The sequence below is a fragment of the Mastigoproctus giganteus genome, chromosome 10 (genome assembly GCF_048544385.1).
Source record: "Mastigoproctus giganteus isolate SK-2022 chromosome 10, ASM4854438v1, whole genome shotgun sequence".
In the NCBI taxonomy this organism is placed as follows: Eukaryota; Metazoa; Arthropoda; class Arachnida; order Uropygi; family Thelyphonidae; genus Mastigoproctus; species Mastigoproctus giganteus.
In genome coordinates, this window is record NC_143584.1 from 215,470,062 (window position 1) to 215,486,843 (window position 16,782).

Sequence of the window (16,782 nt, forward strand, 5' to 3'; positions counted from 1 at the left end):
AACTTGTCATTTCAGTTTGCACACATAAATGCAATGAAATGTGTTTGGTTGTCACGATTGCCATTTGCATGATTTCTCATATTTCTATTAATTACGCATTTTACCCTTTGGGAAGATATTTATGGCAATTCGGTATATCAGGTGAAGTCTTTTTATTGTATTTCATTCACAGAGATATATATCCCATCTAACAAATGCATTTCGATCATTTCTGCAACTCGCAATGCAGTCTTCGGAACAGATTAAACTAGAGAAGGGAAGAGCAACTCGTTGGACTGGATTAAGATGATTAGAACTTAACCCGGGAAACCAATGTGATGAGGTATATCAGTATATCGTGTCTCTAAGTTGAGTGTATTCCGTAGTGCCCTCACATGTAACACAGTGGCTATTATCATCGTCCTTTGATAAGAGCAGTGGGTAAAAGCTGGATTCAAATCTCTTCAGTGGCGCTAGAAATTTTTATAGTCATCTGCACACCGTGGTCAAGGTAATTGGCCTGGGGAACGGTAATCCCCCCCCCCCGGGGAACTCGAACTTTTTCGATCATTTGAGAACTTCGGAGACACTCAGAAGAACACAATGCAGCAATTAGAGGAGTTATCTTCCATGAACTTCCGTTGCTGTTTTAGATCCTGGAAATCGTGAATGAAGAGCTGCATAGGCACAGCTGGAGAGTACTTTAAAGGAGATAAACATTGAAATTGTTGTATTTTAAAATAATAAACGATTTGAAAATATTTCTCGTTTCTTTTTAGCCACACCTTGTATACCATAAATAAAGATTTGGATATCGAAACTGTCTACTTAGCTCAAATTTCATTCTGCATTACTTAATTCGAAGTTATAATGGAAACGGAAATAACGTGAATGAAATTTTACATTTACCTACTGACTTCATTAATTGAAATGATTAATTTCCTTTTATTAAAAAAATACTTCAAGGTATTAGCATTTTATTTTCTTTAGCAGATATACAAAACAGCCTCTCTCTTTTATTATTGTAAATTGTAAAGGTCGAAATAGTATTTATAGTTCAAAGTTTCAGGTAAATCTATTATTTCTAGGTACGATCCATTTCAATGATGGGCACATTGTATTCGGATATGTACAATGTGTACTACACTGTTCGACAAAGTTAAGAGAACACCTAGAAAACGTGGTGTAACTTGTGAAGCTTGCGATGAAGCGGGGCAAAATTGGGTGCAGTTCTGTTCTCTGTTTTAGCCTACAAACAGATTATAGACGTTATTTCATCTGGAGACAACGAGGAATGCAGTCCCATCCTTCTAACATCAAAGAAATGGAGACTTACGGTGGAGGCAGTGTTCTCGTTTTGGTAGGAATAATGATCAACGGCTGCACCCCTCTTCATGTTTTTGATAGAGGTACCGTAAGTGTGCAAAGGTACCTAGAACAGATCCTCGAACCCTATGTGCAAATTCTTAGGGGTGCGGTTGGCTCACATTTTCATTTCATGCAAGACAATGCCACTGCTCACAGAGCTCAATCTTGAAACTGAAGATAGTGGTCACAGTGTGTATCTGTCAGTGGTACCAGTGGTCCCCCAGAAAACCGCGTAAAAGTGTCACTGCGAAGTAGCAAAATCTGCTGAGGCCAGATGAAGGTACAAGCTGTAAAGTGTGTTAGTTGGGCCCCACCGTTGCCCACACTTTGCCAGAGGAGGTAGGTCAAGTTATTTAATAATAAGCCCAGTAGATTATTTAAGTACTCTGGCAGGCTCCACCACCACCACCACCTAATTTCCAAGGATTTCAGTGGCAAGGCCTTAAATAAAAAAGGAGGGGATGTACACTAGAATTTGGCCAAAACAGATTTACAAGATAACGGTAGAATTTAGGCATTGATTAGAATTTGGCGGCATTGTTAAGGGGTGTACTCGGTCGGTTTAGTGAGGTGGGGGGGACAGATAGAAGAATAGGGAAGATAGAGTAGGCATCCCCAAAGAGGTCAGTGGAGACGAGCCCACCAGGCGAAGTATAGGGGATAACCAGGGAGGAGAGGAAGAGACCTGTCTCCTCCCTCCCCTGCCCGGGGATGGGGTTTTAAAGGGAACCAGGTTAGAGTACCCAGTTCAGATCGCCAATGGCGTGTCGGCAGCAAAGACGCAGAATGTCTTCGTCGATGTCAAGTCCAAGTAGTGTCGAATCCCGCAGGAAGGTCAAGGTGCCCATCCCGCTCCGGGGGTTGGGATTAATTGGCAGTGGGAAATCCACCAGGCGAGGGGTGGAAGAGACACACATTTACTTCATTCATAATCTGCATTCTCACTCTACTTGCATTCTATTTTTATACTTTTTTCTTATATTCTATATATATTTTTTTTTTCTTTCAAGTTTCATATATATATGTATGTATAATTTTTTTTTCACTCACACACCACGAGCTGTGTGGGTATCGTGAATATAGTGTTGTTCTTCTGGCCACTTAGTTACTGGAAGACTCCCTCATCATGAAGGGGCATTCTAGCATCCATCCACGGCACGGGAAACCAAACCAGGTCAGTAGAGGGACGTCTGTCAGGGTCTACCCCTCCTGCCAAGGAAGGAGGGGGAGGCTGACCCAAGGAATGAAATACAGACAGAAGGAAGGGGATAAAAAGTGATGAGAAATTGTGGGAACCAGGTGGAGCAAGTCCCTCAGGCGAGTAGATCAGAAGCTGCTAGTGGTAGAACACCCTTGAGTAAAAACAGCAAGACTGCAAGTTGATGACAGAAACAGGAGTGAGTACCGAGAGATCGACAGAGAAGGCGCTCTGTCGATCTTCCTCCAAAAGAGGAAGAGTGCAAGCAAAGAGAGGGGCCAATACAGAGGCATCGCACATCAACATTGTGGTCTGCGATGAAATTCTGCCCAAAAGGGTTTGCAATGATCTCCAGGTTTCACGCCTGACTGTGGAAAAGACTGGGTTCAGGTTTAGCCAAGATGTGCGGGTTAGTCAGGAGCTGGTGGGATGGCAGGTGTGGAATCAGTGGCCAGAAGGTGTCTCCTTCACTTAAAGAGAGATATACAAAATTATAGAAAGTCGGAAAAAGCTTCCTTGTTTACAATCAGGGAATGGAGCGAATGAAGGTCAGGAAGGAGCTGTTGCCTGAGGTTATGGTAGGGCAAGCAGTCGTGCAGGAGGCGAGTGCATTCTTCCTTCTCACTGCAGATACAGGTGTCATCCTCAACTATTCCAAATTGTTTTTGGCGATCCTTAATGGAGATATGGCCGGAGCAAGAATGTAGTTTCTAGGGTCGGGGTAAACCAGGGCAGGGGTGTGTTTGGTTAAGAAGCTGATATCAGGTATGAATTTTCTGGTGGCTTCGTCTTTGCTTCCAGAGTCTCAGTGGAACTGCCATAGGTTGGTAATTTTGGACCTCAATCTGTTCTTATCCATGTACAGTTGTCTTCAGCGAAAATAGAAATTCCCAGAAGTGAAGATATTGAAACGACTGCTGTGGCCAGCAAGATCACCAGACTTAAATCTGATCGTGCATGTGTAGGACGCCCTAGGGCATCGCATTGCTCGCCAACAAGCCAACTCCTCAGTGACTTGGTGAGCTAAGGTTTGAGCTGGTGGAGTATAGGATTTGTTGCCACATATTCTTATAGACACCCTTATATCAAACATGGTTCACGACTGTCAGGTCTGTTTATCCGTTAGAAGGATCATACACTGTACTGATTTCATGATTTTCGAGCATCTTGTATCAACTTGTGTAATTCGACCTTTTTTTGGTAATTCTTATACCCCTATAAATGTCCCTGATATCTGTTCTATAAGAAGTTTCTCGCTGTCTCCTTATTTCATCGTAATTTTATGGTACACCACCTTACCAAATTTTGTCCCACTTCACCGCAAGCTGCACGAGTTACACCACACTTTCTATATGTTCTGATAATTTTGTCAAGCAGTGTGGTTACGCTGAAAGATAATTCAACATTTTAGAAAATTTATATTCCACAATAAAAGAGATGCTTTTTCTCCTCATCCTTCTCTTAACTGATAATGCACTGTTACTAATTCGATATCGATGATATTGAAAATCGGGCCTCTCCCAGTATTGCTACAGATGCATCATAGAGTAACAAAGTTGCCAAACGTTTCAAAATCGGACGTTCATTCTGAAATATCTATCCTCTGTTTCATAATCCTTCATATAAATTGTTTCCTCTTTTTATTTACTCCTGTTTTTGATAATTAGCCTGTTTAAAAAAGTCGAAATTTTAATGAACTTCTTAGTAACAAAGTAACCTATTATTCACAGAAAAATAAATGAAATTATACTTACAAATATTAAGACACACCAGACTAGAATATCATCTCTTTTATTCTCATCTGAACCAGGGAGAGGAAAATCAACTATGTTCTCAGCAGATTGGGCCATTTCTTTATTTTACAATCGCATCTGTAAATATTAAACAGAAAATAAATAGTACACGGATTACCAAATATAAACTGCCCTACCAATTTATTACAGAATCCTGTGCTCTGTGTTTATATGCTGTCAATACGTTCCATTGATTATTGAACGTACCATGGGAAAGGCAAACTACTACATGAACTCAATGCTCTCACAGGAGCTCCCTCAGGTGAGCAGATCAGAAGCTGATCTGCTTGCTTGAGGGAGCTCCTGTTAGAGTCATCCATGTGCGCGTGCGCGGGTCATGCCCCACGCGCTGTAGTTCACCTACACCGATGAGCTAAACATTATGATCAGCAAGTCGTTATGCAAATCGAAGCAACTGCAGATGAACTACAGCGCATGCGCGGGTCGGGACACGGTATAGCAAAAGGATAGTTAAGAGAGAGAGAGGAGGAGGAGAAAAATAAAATAAATAAATAATATATATATATATATTTATTTATTTTTATTATTTTTTTTTTTTTTTGAGAAAGAGGGGCTGCCCTGCCTGGGGGGTACCATTTCAGAGAAGCAGAACGCGAGAAAAAAATTTTTTTCCATCCCGCATGGGACTAGAAGGGAAAAGGGAAGGGGTGCACAGAAGAGCTACTCCGACTCCACGGATAGTCCTAGAGTCAGAGCAGAGAGCGGAGAGAGGAGAAGGAAAAAAATATATTAATATTAAAATTAAAAGAAAAAAAAATAATAATGAGATTATGGGTATTAATTATTGCTGGGTTAGCGTTGGCCAGCAGGGTACGACGCCTTGAAAAGACAGCCTTGACAAACTCTTGGAAGGAGGGGAGGTTCTCAGGGTACTGGATGATTTGCTCCAGTTGGTCAGTTTCAAAGCTAGAGACAGTTGTCTGTAGTTGTTCATGTTGTTCTTCATATAGATCACATTCGAAAAGGATATGGAACCAGCTTTTTTTGTTGTCACAGATGCAATGGTCTGGAGCCAGATGAACAATGGGCACAACAGACATTATACACAATCCACATATTTTAAATCTCTGGCTTGACAGGACACTTTGACTCGATACAGAGAACACCGTGGAGATGGGAGAAATCCCAGGAGCCGCTACACCTTCAACATACCTAATACCTAAACATCATTAGTCTGCGCGGGTAGCACAGTGGTAGCGTCACCGTCCTCCCCACACCAGGTGGAAAAGGCCCGGGTTCTAATCCCGTCGATGACGCGAGGAACTTTAATGGGCTTTTTTCACTACGTGGCTAAGTTAGTCAGTCTGAGGCGTAGATAGCAAGCTTTTCCACCCCCCAGAAACTAGCGTTTTTCGTCCAGCAAAACAGACAAATCAACCATAGAACACACGCAATTTACAGACATAAGACACATATTAGATGAATTTAATTATTCGGGTGGTCTAAAAATAATAGTTTGGTTTTGGTTTTTTTTTTACCTAAACATCATTGCTGACCAGGTAGACCCTTTCATGGTAACGGTCTTCTCCTCTGGCAGTGCTGTCTTTACAGGATAATGCGCCAGGCCACACCACCCGATTGTTCGTGACTGGTTTGCGGAACATTATTATTATTATTAGCCATATGGCTCAAGGAAGCCTGAGGCTTGTGCTGCACCAGCCAAAAAAAAAATTTCCCTTTTACCCTGTGTGAGAGAGAGAGAGAGAGAGAAAGAAAGGAATCACCAAGGAAGAGAAGAATGATGATATCCAGCTCAGGACCCTGGGTGTGCCAAGCCCATACTCACCAGATGTGAGCCCCTGGGGGTTGAGGAAGACTTCCGGTATTATCTGGCCTCCAAATTACCCAGACATCAAACCCATCGAGCATCTACGGTTTTTGTTGGAACAGCAACGCCGATCTGCGGCATCTCAACCTCGGACTTACAGGAGTTAAAGGATCTGTTGGTTACGTGTTAGCACCAGATACCACAAGCCACCGGCCTCCGTAGCCGAGTGGTCAGGAGCGGGAGTGCAGTAGCATACGCTCTTTGAGTAAACCGGGGTTCAAGCCCCTGACTGCTAAATACGGTCGATCTGCCAACCTGCACTGGACCAGCGTGGCAGATTATGGTCCACTTCCATCCTGCAGTGGGTTGATAATGGCTGCACTTTGCTTTACTTTTTACCACAAGCCACATTTAGAAATCTTGTAGCGTCAATGCCTCGCCATGTATGAGCTGTTTTGGCTGCACGTGGAGGCCCAACATCATATTAGGTAGGTGGTCATAATGTTTTGGCCCATCGGTTTATTCAAAGTGTATTCAGTATGGCGTTGAAGTTTACTCGTGTTTCGATGCGGACAATCTAGGATTTTAAACAGTGCTCATAGGGGGCACAGAACTAGTAGGAAGGACGAATCCAGTCAGAAGGTACTCCATAATGGGGACCGTAAATGTCTGATTTCCAAAATTTCGCCGCACGACAGGAACTATTTCCATCGACAGGGCACGCACAGTGCTCAGTAAATGGTGTGGTCACACGAGTCCGTGAGTCGTTTGACCGCACTATGATGTCCTAATGCATCTTGCTCTGTACATGCTATTGGTGGTTGTATTCTGTCATTGCCGTCATGCGAAAGGTGGATCTCAACATTAGTCCACCAAGTTCACCCCATAATGCTGACATTGTACTTGAACGGCGACAGACTACATACCGTTGTCCACAGGCTTTAGGGCCCCCTCTCCAGTAAGCTTAGGCAACTGAGGGTTGGCTCCACCAGGGTAGAGTTCCCTAATAACCTGTCCCGACTCGCCGTGCCGAATGACACTAACTAGGGGTCGTTGGTGTTCCATAGGCCCCCTTGGTTAAGGGGCCAGATAAACAGAATACCAAAATTATGCAGCACGACCACACTGTCACACAAACCATACAACATACACTATCTGGTCTTTACAGAATACTGTATGCATCACAGTTTAACTATCGCGGAGTTGAGGGCACTATAGCAGCAGGTTGAATACACTGTGCATGAATGGTATACAGCACACTCCAACAATACGCAGTAGCTGCAATTTTCTGCACATTTTCTGGACCTGAATTTCATGGAGAGTCTGGGAAATCATGTCTAGTGGTAGGGATATGTCACAGGCAGTATACATTATATTTAAATAATCTTCTTCTATATTTCATATCTAAAAAAAATTAAAAAGGCCAATATTCAGTATAGTTAATATTATTGTTCAATGTTTTTTTTTTTTTTCCTGCCAACAAGTGCTGTGAACGGAGACAACTTGTTGATGTCAGATGACGGTGGTTGAAGACTATTATTATTATTAGGTATATGGTGCAAGGAAGCCTGAGGATTATGCTGCACCAGCTAAAAAAAATCCCTAGTTACCCTGAGAGAGAGAGAGAGAGAGAGAGAGAGAGAGAGAAGGAAATCACCAAGAAAGAGAAGAATGATGATATCCAGCTCAGGACCCTGTCCCTGGGTGTGCCAAGCCCATACTCACCAGATGAGAGCCCCTGTGACTTTGAAGCTATCAAACATTTAACTTTAAAGATATATGAATATTACACAATTTTTTCTCTGTAGACAAGGCCTGCATAATACTCAATTAAATGTCTTCCTCCCCCACCAGGAATCAATTTCTGCAGTGATTCTGATAACTAATAATATTGACAAGCAGACGCCACAATATAAATCCGGAATATAAATCGTCATTCAATAGCACCTAGAAACAATAACCCATGTAATTTTGCCATTACTAATATTAATATTATGTTTAGGATGATTTAAAAAATAGTTAGCGATGCCAAATAAAGGTTAGAATTCAAAATCTGGTATCCCTTTTGCGAGTAGTAGTGACATGCCTAGCCCGCAATGGATAGTCTTAGGGTGTTTATTCCCCCCTTGCCGCTGTTTTAAAATCGGAAAATGAGTTCCCGATTTTAAACCAGCAGCAAGGGGTTAGGTTAAACACCCTAAGACTAACCGTAGTAGGCTAGGCATACCAAGCACTGCTACTCCCAACGATCATTCGGTAGAGGTACCAGATTGTTATTATTATTATTATTAGCCATATGGTGCAAAGATTAACCTAAATAAACATTACAATGAAAGCTATTATAAAACTTACCTAATTATAAAATAAAAAAGAAAAAAAAAACACATACACAATAGGATTAGATCAGATTTTGTACGGAATTTTCGTACTAAGCCTAAAATTAGCCAAATGGCGCCAGGAGTGCTAATATTTCGATATATGTAAAATACATTGAAAATTAAAAATAAATAATATATATATATATATATATACAGTATATATATATAATAAAATTCAACGATACAATTTACAAAGATCATTTCATTTAGTTAAATTCACACAATTGTAAATTAAAGAATTTCAGTTTAAAAAAAGGGGAAATTGGGAATTGGAGGTTATGGGACAAACTTACAAAGGTATAAGTTTATCTTCTATGCAGGGAAAATTATGAAGTGAAAAATTAATATGAAATATAAGATTAATTTTATTATGACAGAACCAGCAGGAAGATTGGACCAGGTTGCCATCTATGATTTCGATCAGCTCCACCAGTCCATCTATGGTACTCACCTTAGTTCATGGTGGACAGTGAGTTGAGTGCTAGACAGACGCATAGCGGGCCCAGGGAATCTTCCATGAAAAGGTTCCTCTTCTGTAAGGCATCGATCTGGTCGTAATATTCCCGACCTTGATGGTAGTCCTACGCATCGTCATGGGGGGGACAACTAGCATTCTGAACTGGGTACCCTAACTTGGTTCACTTTAAACCCCCCTCCCCTAGTAGGGATAGGGAGGGGACGAGTTTCTGTCTCCCCCCCTCACTGCCACCTCCTTTTTCTCCTGGTGGGGCCAGTCCACACTGACCTTTCTGGGGGTGCCTTCCCTATCATCCCCATATTTCTATTTGTACCCCCTTCTTCAGTCTTCACCCCTACTCTACCTGAATATGAATTTTATTTATTTATTTATTATTTTTTTTTAGGGCGCTTGCCACTGAAATCTTCGGAAATTAGCTGACAGGGCCTGCCAGAGTACTTACTTCTAATGCGATCTCTCTATGCCTGACCTGCCTCCTCGGGGCTAAGTGTGGGCAAGGGGGTTCCCACTAGGGGCCCAATGGCTAAAAGGTCAGAGGAACAACACAACATAAACATGTAAATGTATCTTACACTTTTTAAAATCTCTGGCCTTCACAGTGTTCTGTGTTTCACTAACAGAGTACACAACACGGAGATGGGGGAAACCCCTGGGGCTGTTAGACAATGAACACTTCACACTTTTACATCGCCATGGGTGTCTGTAGTAAGTGTGTCAGTGTCAGATTGATTTTGTAGATCGTGTCTCTGTAGGGCACGGAGTTGATGACCCAGCTTCATCCTTGTATTTAATGGCTCCATAAGATATTTCAGTGTGTTTTGGTCTAATTGTAACCATTCTTCCAGCAAAATATCGCAAAGTTCAAGAAGACTTTGTTGCCGAATAGCTCTCTCTCTAGCATATCCAAGACATTCTCGATAGGAGATCAGATAAGTTGTTTGTTTGTTTGTTTTTTGTTATTTGGTTTTTAGGAGCATTAGCAACTAAGGCCATATTGCTCCGGCGACATGCGGCGGTCATTCCCAGACCTTTCCGCATCCTCCGTATTTGGTGGTGACGGGATCGAACCTCGGTCTAATCAAGAAGCTTATGTTACGCACTGATGCAAAAATCGGCGCCAAATGTGACAAAAAAAACTGAAACCTTGCAGAGGACCAGTACTTGGACAAGAATGCTGATCACACGAAAGAGAAAAGCAAGGACGGGGGAATGCAGCACAGACTAAACGCAGCACAGTTGCAAACAGCTTGATGGCGATCTGAAGAGGACACCCTCGCCCTCTTCACCTATTATTCCTACTTCCTTGGGGGGAGGGGACATTTTTTGTTCCTTCTCCTCCACCCCCAAACTTCTACTCTGGTGGGGCATGGGCATGCCCCACTGAAAACTGGGGCTATCTACTCTATTGGCCCCATATTTCTGTCTTTTCCCCCAATCTTCGGTCTCCCTCCCCTCTCTACCTTCATCATAGCGAAAGCCCCACACGTCAAAAACTTAATATGATAAAATTACCTTACGCCCAAAACTCGGCCTAGCAAACCAAAGCGACATTACCCCAGCGCAGATTTTTTATTTACTTATATATATATTTTTTTATTTTTTTTTTTATTTGTTTTTTATTATTATTATTATTTTTTTTTTATTTTTTTTATTTTTTTTTATTTATTTATTTATTATTTTTTTATTTTATTATTTTTTTTTTTTTTAAGGTCCTAGCCGCCGAAATCCCAGGAAATTAAGCGGCAGGACCTGCCAGAGTGAATCTACAGCTTCTGGGTTCCTGGTCTGCCTCCACGGGGCGTAAGTGGGACAACGTTGGGCCTCAATAGGGGTCCAACGGCTAAATGACCAGATACACAACGGTACAGAACACAACAAATGAACAATTCCCACACACTTTTAAATCTCTGGCATTTCCCAGTGAACTGGTTCACCACAATGAAAGCAACGCGGAGATGGGGGAAACCCCTGGTGCCGTAAGACAACAACACACACTTACACTTACACTTACTGATGCGCCTTCCCACCTGGCTACAGAGGCGCCATCAGATAATTGAGGGAGCCAGAAGAGATAGTAGAAATATGTGCCATGTTCTCTGAACCATTCAGGCGTGATACGCTGTTGCATTGTCATTCAAAAATGTAACATTGCAGGATACAACCGATAAAAAAAAAATTCAGGTACTCCCTGGATGACACTCGGTCTTCCAACGGTATCAACAGAGTTATCAGCGTTAAGAAAATATTCCTTATATCACGATACCATCTTCAGATGTTTGAGTGATCTTAACGAAACAAGCAGGGCCATCATTTCGTGAGGTTTTCGCAACACTCTCTGCCTACCACAGTACTAAACAACATGTATCGTTATTCGCCTAACCAATGACTTTCATTCATTGTTCCACTGTCCAATTACAACGCTCTTGACATCAAAAGCGAATTTTTCTCTGAAAAAAGTTGTTTCCAAAGAGGCAGGTGACTGCCAATAGCCAATTTCTTGAATTCCGTGTGCATGATACGGGTTGAAATAGTGCAGTGCTGGGCTTTGTTGAATTCAGATGTTTGCCTGAACACTGGATATCCTATTTTTCTAAACACTCCTTCTCAAAATACAACGACTTTGCTCTTGAAGTATTGTTTTTCTGCCACATTTATGCCTTTGAGATGACGAAGAAACACTTGCTTTCCAGTAATTAAAAACGTTGATATTGATGCATTTCAGAAACCAGTTATGTTTTTCGTTTCTTGCATCGTGGCTACTGTTAAACGCGAACTGACCATAAGACGGTTTTCAAACTCAGATAGATCAATCGTTTTCCTCATTTTGGCTTCAGATTACTGAAGTAATATTTATTATATCACTACTTAGTTACAAGAGCACAAGGAAAAACTGTGAAGTTACAGAAATAACTTCATAGTTTTCCCTTGCACCTATTTCCATTTCTTCTGCCCGTGACTCTCACAAAACAAAGTTTCGTTTTTTTTTTTTTTTTTGTTTTTTTTTATTGGCCAGGGTTTGTATTATTTTTTTGTATAGCGGTTAGTTAGTATTTCTATTTCTATTTATTTCATTATAATTTTTTGTTTGTTGTTTTTATCGACGGGTGTTCTGTGAAACCGCTGTGAAATGATATTGATTGCTCCTGACAACTGCTAGAATTACAACTTTTTCTTCTTGTATAGTCACAGAAGAGATGAGAAAAGAAATTACAGAACCTTAGAGACGAGTTCCTTCGTATTTTTAATATGCCACAGAAACAATCCAACCATTCTTCTATTAGAGAATAGAGAACACATTCCAACTGAAGTTTAACATTGACAAATGCAAAGTACTGCAAATGGGTAGCCTTAATCCAAGAGTAACGTACCAACTGTGTAGTACTACACTCAGAGTGGTGGACAATGAAGAAGACATTGGAATAATTGAGCAGTCATACATAAAGATTTCCGAGCAGCTCATGGGATATTGTCAACGATATACAGAAATTTTGCTAGCAAGGATAAGCAGGTGATTATCCGCTTCTGTAAGGCAATGGTCAGGTCGCACCTTGGGTACTGCATACAGATCTGGAGGCCTCCTTTTAGAATGTAGAACTGCTGGAACTAGTACAGAGAAGGGCAACAAGATTGGTGATGGGGAAAAGGCGCGCTCTTACCAAGAAAGGCTTAAGTTCTGCAAATTGCAGCTTTGGAGATTAGGCACCTACGAGCTGATCTCATTGGGCGTGTAAGGCCATCAATGGTTTGAACAAGCTCAATGTTGATGCAATTCTTCCTCTTGCTCAGATTATGCACTTGAGGGGACATAAAGTCAAATTTAGAAAACAGTTGTAGATGTGTAAAAATTTGCCACTAGTAGCCAAAGGGTGGTGCAGGAACAAATTTCCATCTGTTGTGAAAGTTCATAACTTAAATTTATGGAAGAATTGTGCAAACTTTTGGGAGCAAATGGATGAAATGTTTTTTTTTTTTTTAGTTTTTTTTACGAGTTTGCTTTCTTGCATCATGTCCTTCTATTGATGTATGTCTTTACTACTACAGTTAGAAACCGTTTAATCAAGTGGTTTTAATTTATCATCAACATCACCTGTATATAATCTTAATTTAGCAGAGCAATGAGAAGTGAAAATGTTGTTTTAGCAGGGTTTTAGAATCATCCGCGACTAAGGCCACGTTGCTCAATGTATATTCTGTAAATTGTGTGTTCTGAGGTCACTTTTCTGTTTTGCTGGAAGAAACATCGGAGTTTCAAGACCTAAAAACCTGAGTTTTTAGCCCTTGCACAAGGTGCTAAAAACAAAACAATGAGGCAAGAAATATATATACTTAGTAAAAGGCACAGAAAAATCTTTTTGCCTAGGGCACGGAAATACCTTGGTTCGGCGAGGTCAGATGAGCCTATAAACTAATTTGATTGTAACAGAAACGTTTTAACGTGACTTTATCACATAGTACATAAGTTACTACATTTAATATTAGTGGAGCTGTGGACATGTATATATGTAAAGGGCGGCTCCTAGAGCGTTTGTTCAACTCTGCCTCGTATCTGTGTGAAGAACAGTATCACTACAAATGGGCCAGATATGTGTGACGTAGGTATGTGTATATTATGTGTGTGTTCTGTTGTTGTGTCTGGCCACTTGGCTACCCAGAAGCACCAATCACCTGGACAGATGATTCTGGGTACTCGTCCACACCACGGGAAGGTGGGGTGGGCCAGTCCATGTAAAGCACGTACTGTCTCAAGAGAGACTCTGATCCACCTGATGTTGCCAGAATGTAGTCCAGGAACCTCTTGGAGCCCATTCCAGAGAAAAAAAAGAAAGAAGTGGTGCTCCTAAAAAAATAAATAAAATAAATTTAATCTAATTTAATAAATAAACCAATAAAAGGAAGACAGTAGTGTTGGTCCTAAAAGAAAATAAAAAGAAATTATAATAATAAATAAATACACAAAAGAAAGAAAGTAGTGATGCTTCTGAAAAAAAAAAAAAAAAAAACGAGAAAGAAAGCACTTGATTCTGTCTGTGGGCTGAGGAATAATTTCACTTCTTGAGGATTTGAGTTTATATATTATTAAAGGAGATCTAACCAGTTATGCATCAGCAGGACCATTGTGCTGCATCCTGTTGAAATCTGTCGACACTGAAGAACGCCTTCAAAGAAATAAGCCTTGAGCGAAAGCCTGAAAATCAGATATGACTTCGAGCTTTGAAGCAGAGACAACTCCTGTCCTGGTTGAAAATTAGTAAATGCATGAAGAGGAAGTCTAAGATCGTCATACACGGAGCAAGGATACAAGATGTGATCCCAACTCTCTAGTGATTCACACGAACAGAGGTCTGTTTGTGAACAGACCTCTGTTCGTGAACCTAAAAAGACTCCGGTGCATCGATCCATGTCCTGTCAACAGGTAGGACGTGAATATGTCCATGCGGAACCACAATCGAAGACGTTTATCAAGGAGAAATGAAACTTGTGGTATTAACTTTCTCGTTGTTGCACCAACGGGAGCTGTGTCCCATCGAGACTGCTAGATATTAACCAGCACGTTCCGCAGTTTCCTTCTTTCTCTTTTAGTATCATATTGAAGGTTGATGGTTATTCCAAGAAATTCGGCTCAATCTGGTTTATCAGTCTGTATAAAAGTGCTCTATAAGTAACTTGCAAGTCTAATGGTAATGTTCCGGCTAGTACTTGCAGAGCTTGCGTTGAGACTGTCCTACATGCCTTAACTATACATCGCAAGATGGTTCTCTGCAAGGAGGCTAGTTTTGATTTGAAGTGGTTGAGCCGTACCCTGTGAAACCACACACCGGCAGCATACGTGACCAGAGGGAGGAAAACTGCATTGTAATAGATCCTTACACAAAGTTTTTCTGGTGAGCCCCCATTAAACACGAGACACCTAACAATTGCACCAGTACTGCGTATCTTAGATGATAAGTTTGTCAAGTAAGTTTGTCAAATTTCCAGAGGTGTGAACGAAATTCATCCATGTTTCACGCTTTCGAGAGGCAATGGCCTTCACGTAGCTTTTCCTCAATGAAGAATACTGCTGATAAAAACGATTAACGTCGGCTTGGGGCCAGTCTCTATGCCTTTGGTAATACCTACGGGCTCCATGAACCTGCCTTCTTAACTGGGATAACTCCTACGTTCACCATGAACACGTCTTCTGATTAACTCTCTTTTTCCTAGAAGACTTATATGACACTTTTATTATAGCATTTTGAATATAGTTTACTTGATGAGAAATAGGTGAGGTTTCAAAAGAAGCAAGTTTCTGTTCGCCAAGGTCCAGAAGAATGGAAAAGTCAAAAGCATTCCAGTCAATATTTCTGATGGAAAATCTTATTAGTTCTGGCTGTGAGAAAGTGTGTGATGGAACGGCAGAATCAGGGGAAAGTATATAATAGATGACTCTATGGTCACTGGTGCATAAGTCCGTATACACAGTCCAGTCAGTAAGCCGCAAACCGAAGTGAGTTTGTCATCGTTATATCTATATTAGATTATGTTGCATAACTTGAAAAAGTATGAGGGTGATAAGGCTTGTTGTGAATTGAAAAACAATGATTATGTCCTCCAAGAGAAGGCCAGGTGCATCTGTAGAAGAGCTGTGTCAAAAATTTGATTTTGCGTTGACGTCCGATGAGATCAATATATTGCTATTCAGTCCCAAAGTATTTATTACAGTCTCAAGGTAAGCAAGAGAATGATTAAAGTCCTCCGGTGGAGGGCAGTAGAGAGAAATTAAGTAAAAATTCATTAGTGTGTGACAAGAACGCAGGTAGAGAACTGAGTGCAAAATCCACGAAGAACTGTGATGTCTAAAGAGTCATTAAGAATATGATATACAAGATTTAGGATTCTGGTCAACAGGTTGTATTATTCTCATTTTTAGCGAGTAATCCAGGATTTTAGACTGTGGTCCAGACTGGACGCGTGCAAAATAAGGCTCTTGTATAGCGACAATGTCAATACAATTTGTCTCGGCAGAAAGCCTAATCTCGTCAACTACTGCCCGAGATCGCTGGCCGTTTATTTGCATAATCCTCAGATGGCCTGTCTCCCTCACAGACCAAACTGGCGTAGAACCGTATAGAGAAGTAGTTGTTTACATTATGTACAGAGTGATGAGCCAAATTACTCATAAGCGGTCCTTATTCTTGCAGCTTCTAATGCTCTTTTATATTCAGGACATTCACTGTCCTTTACAGAGTGGCTGTATTCCCGTTCACGTCGCTTGCAGTTTGCGCAGCAAGCCGCCTCTTCCTTATGAGGGCACTCAGAGAAAACACGACCACTGCAAGCACAGTGACCGCACGAAGGGGATTCGTGGGAACACAGCTGTGTAGTGTGCCCATATCCTCAGCAGAGGTAACACTTTGTTACAATTGTAAACAGACGAAATTTGTGAGAACTCCAAGATAAGAAAATTCTTTCTTGTGACAGAAGGCATATGTACATTCTTGGCGAGAAGCTTATTACCCAATTCACAAGTGACGATGATCTTGCACGGGTAGTAAATCTGAGAGCAATTTCCAGTTTACATTCCTCTAAGGAAAATCCATTGTCAGCCAAGTTTTTCACATGAAGATTTTCGATTATTTCGTCTTTAGTTAAATCCTTTGGAACTTCGTAAAGAAGCAAAGACGGGTTTCCCATGCGAAGGGGTCGGAGAGAGATGCCAGCCGGACTAAGAGACTCAGAAGCAGATAAATTTTCTAAATCTGTCTTGGTAGCAGTTTCTATAATAACTTCATTTCGTATCATGTGTAAGGACTTAATTTTAA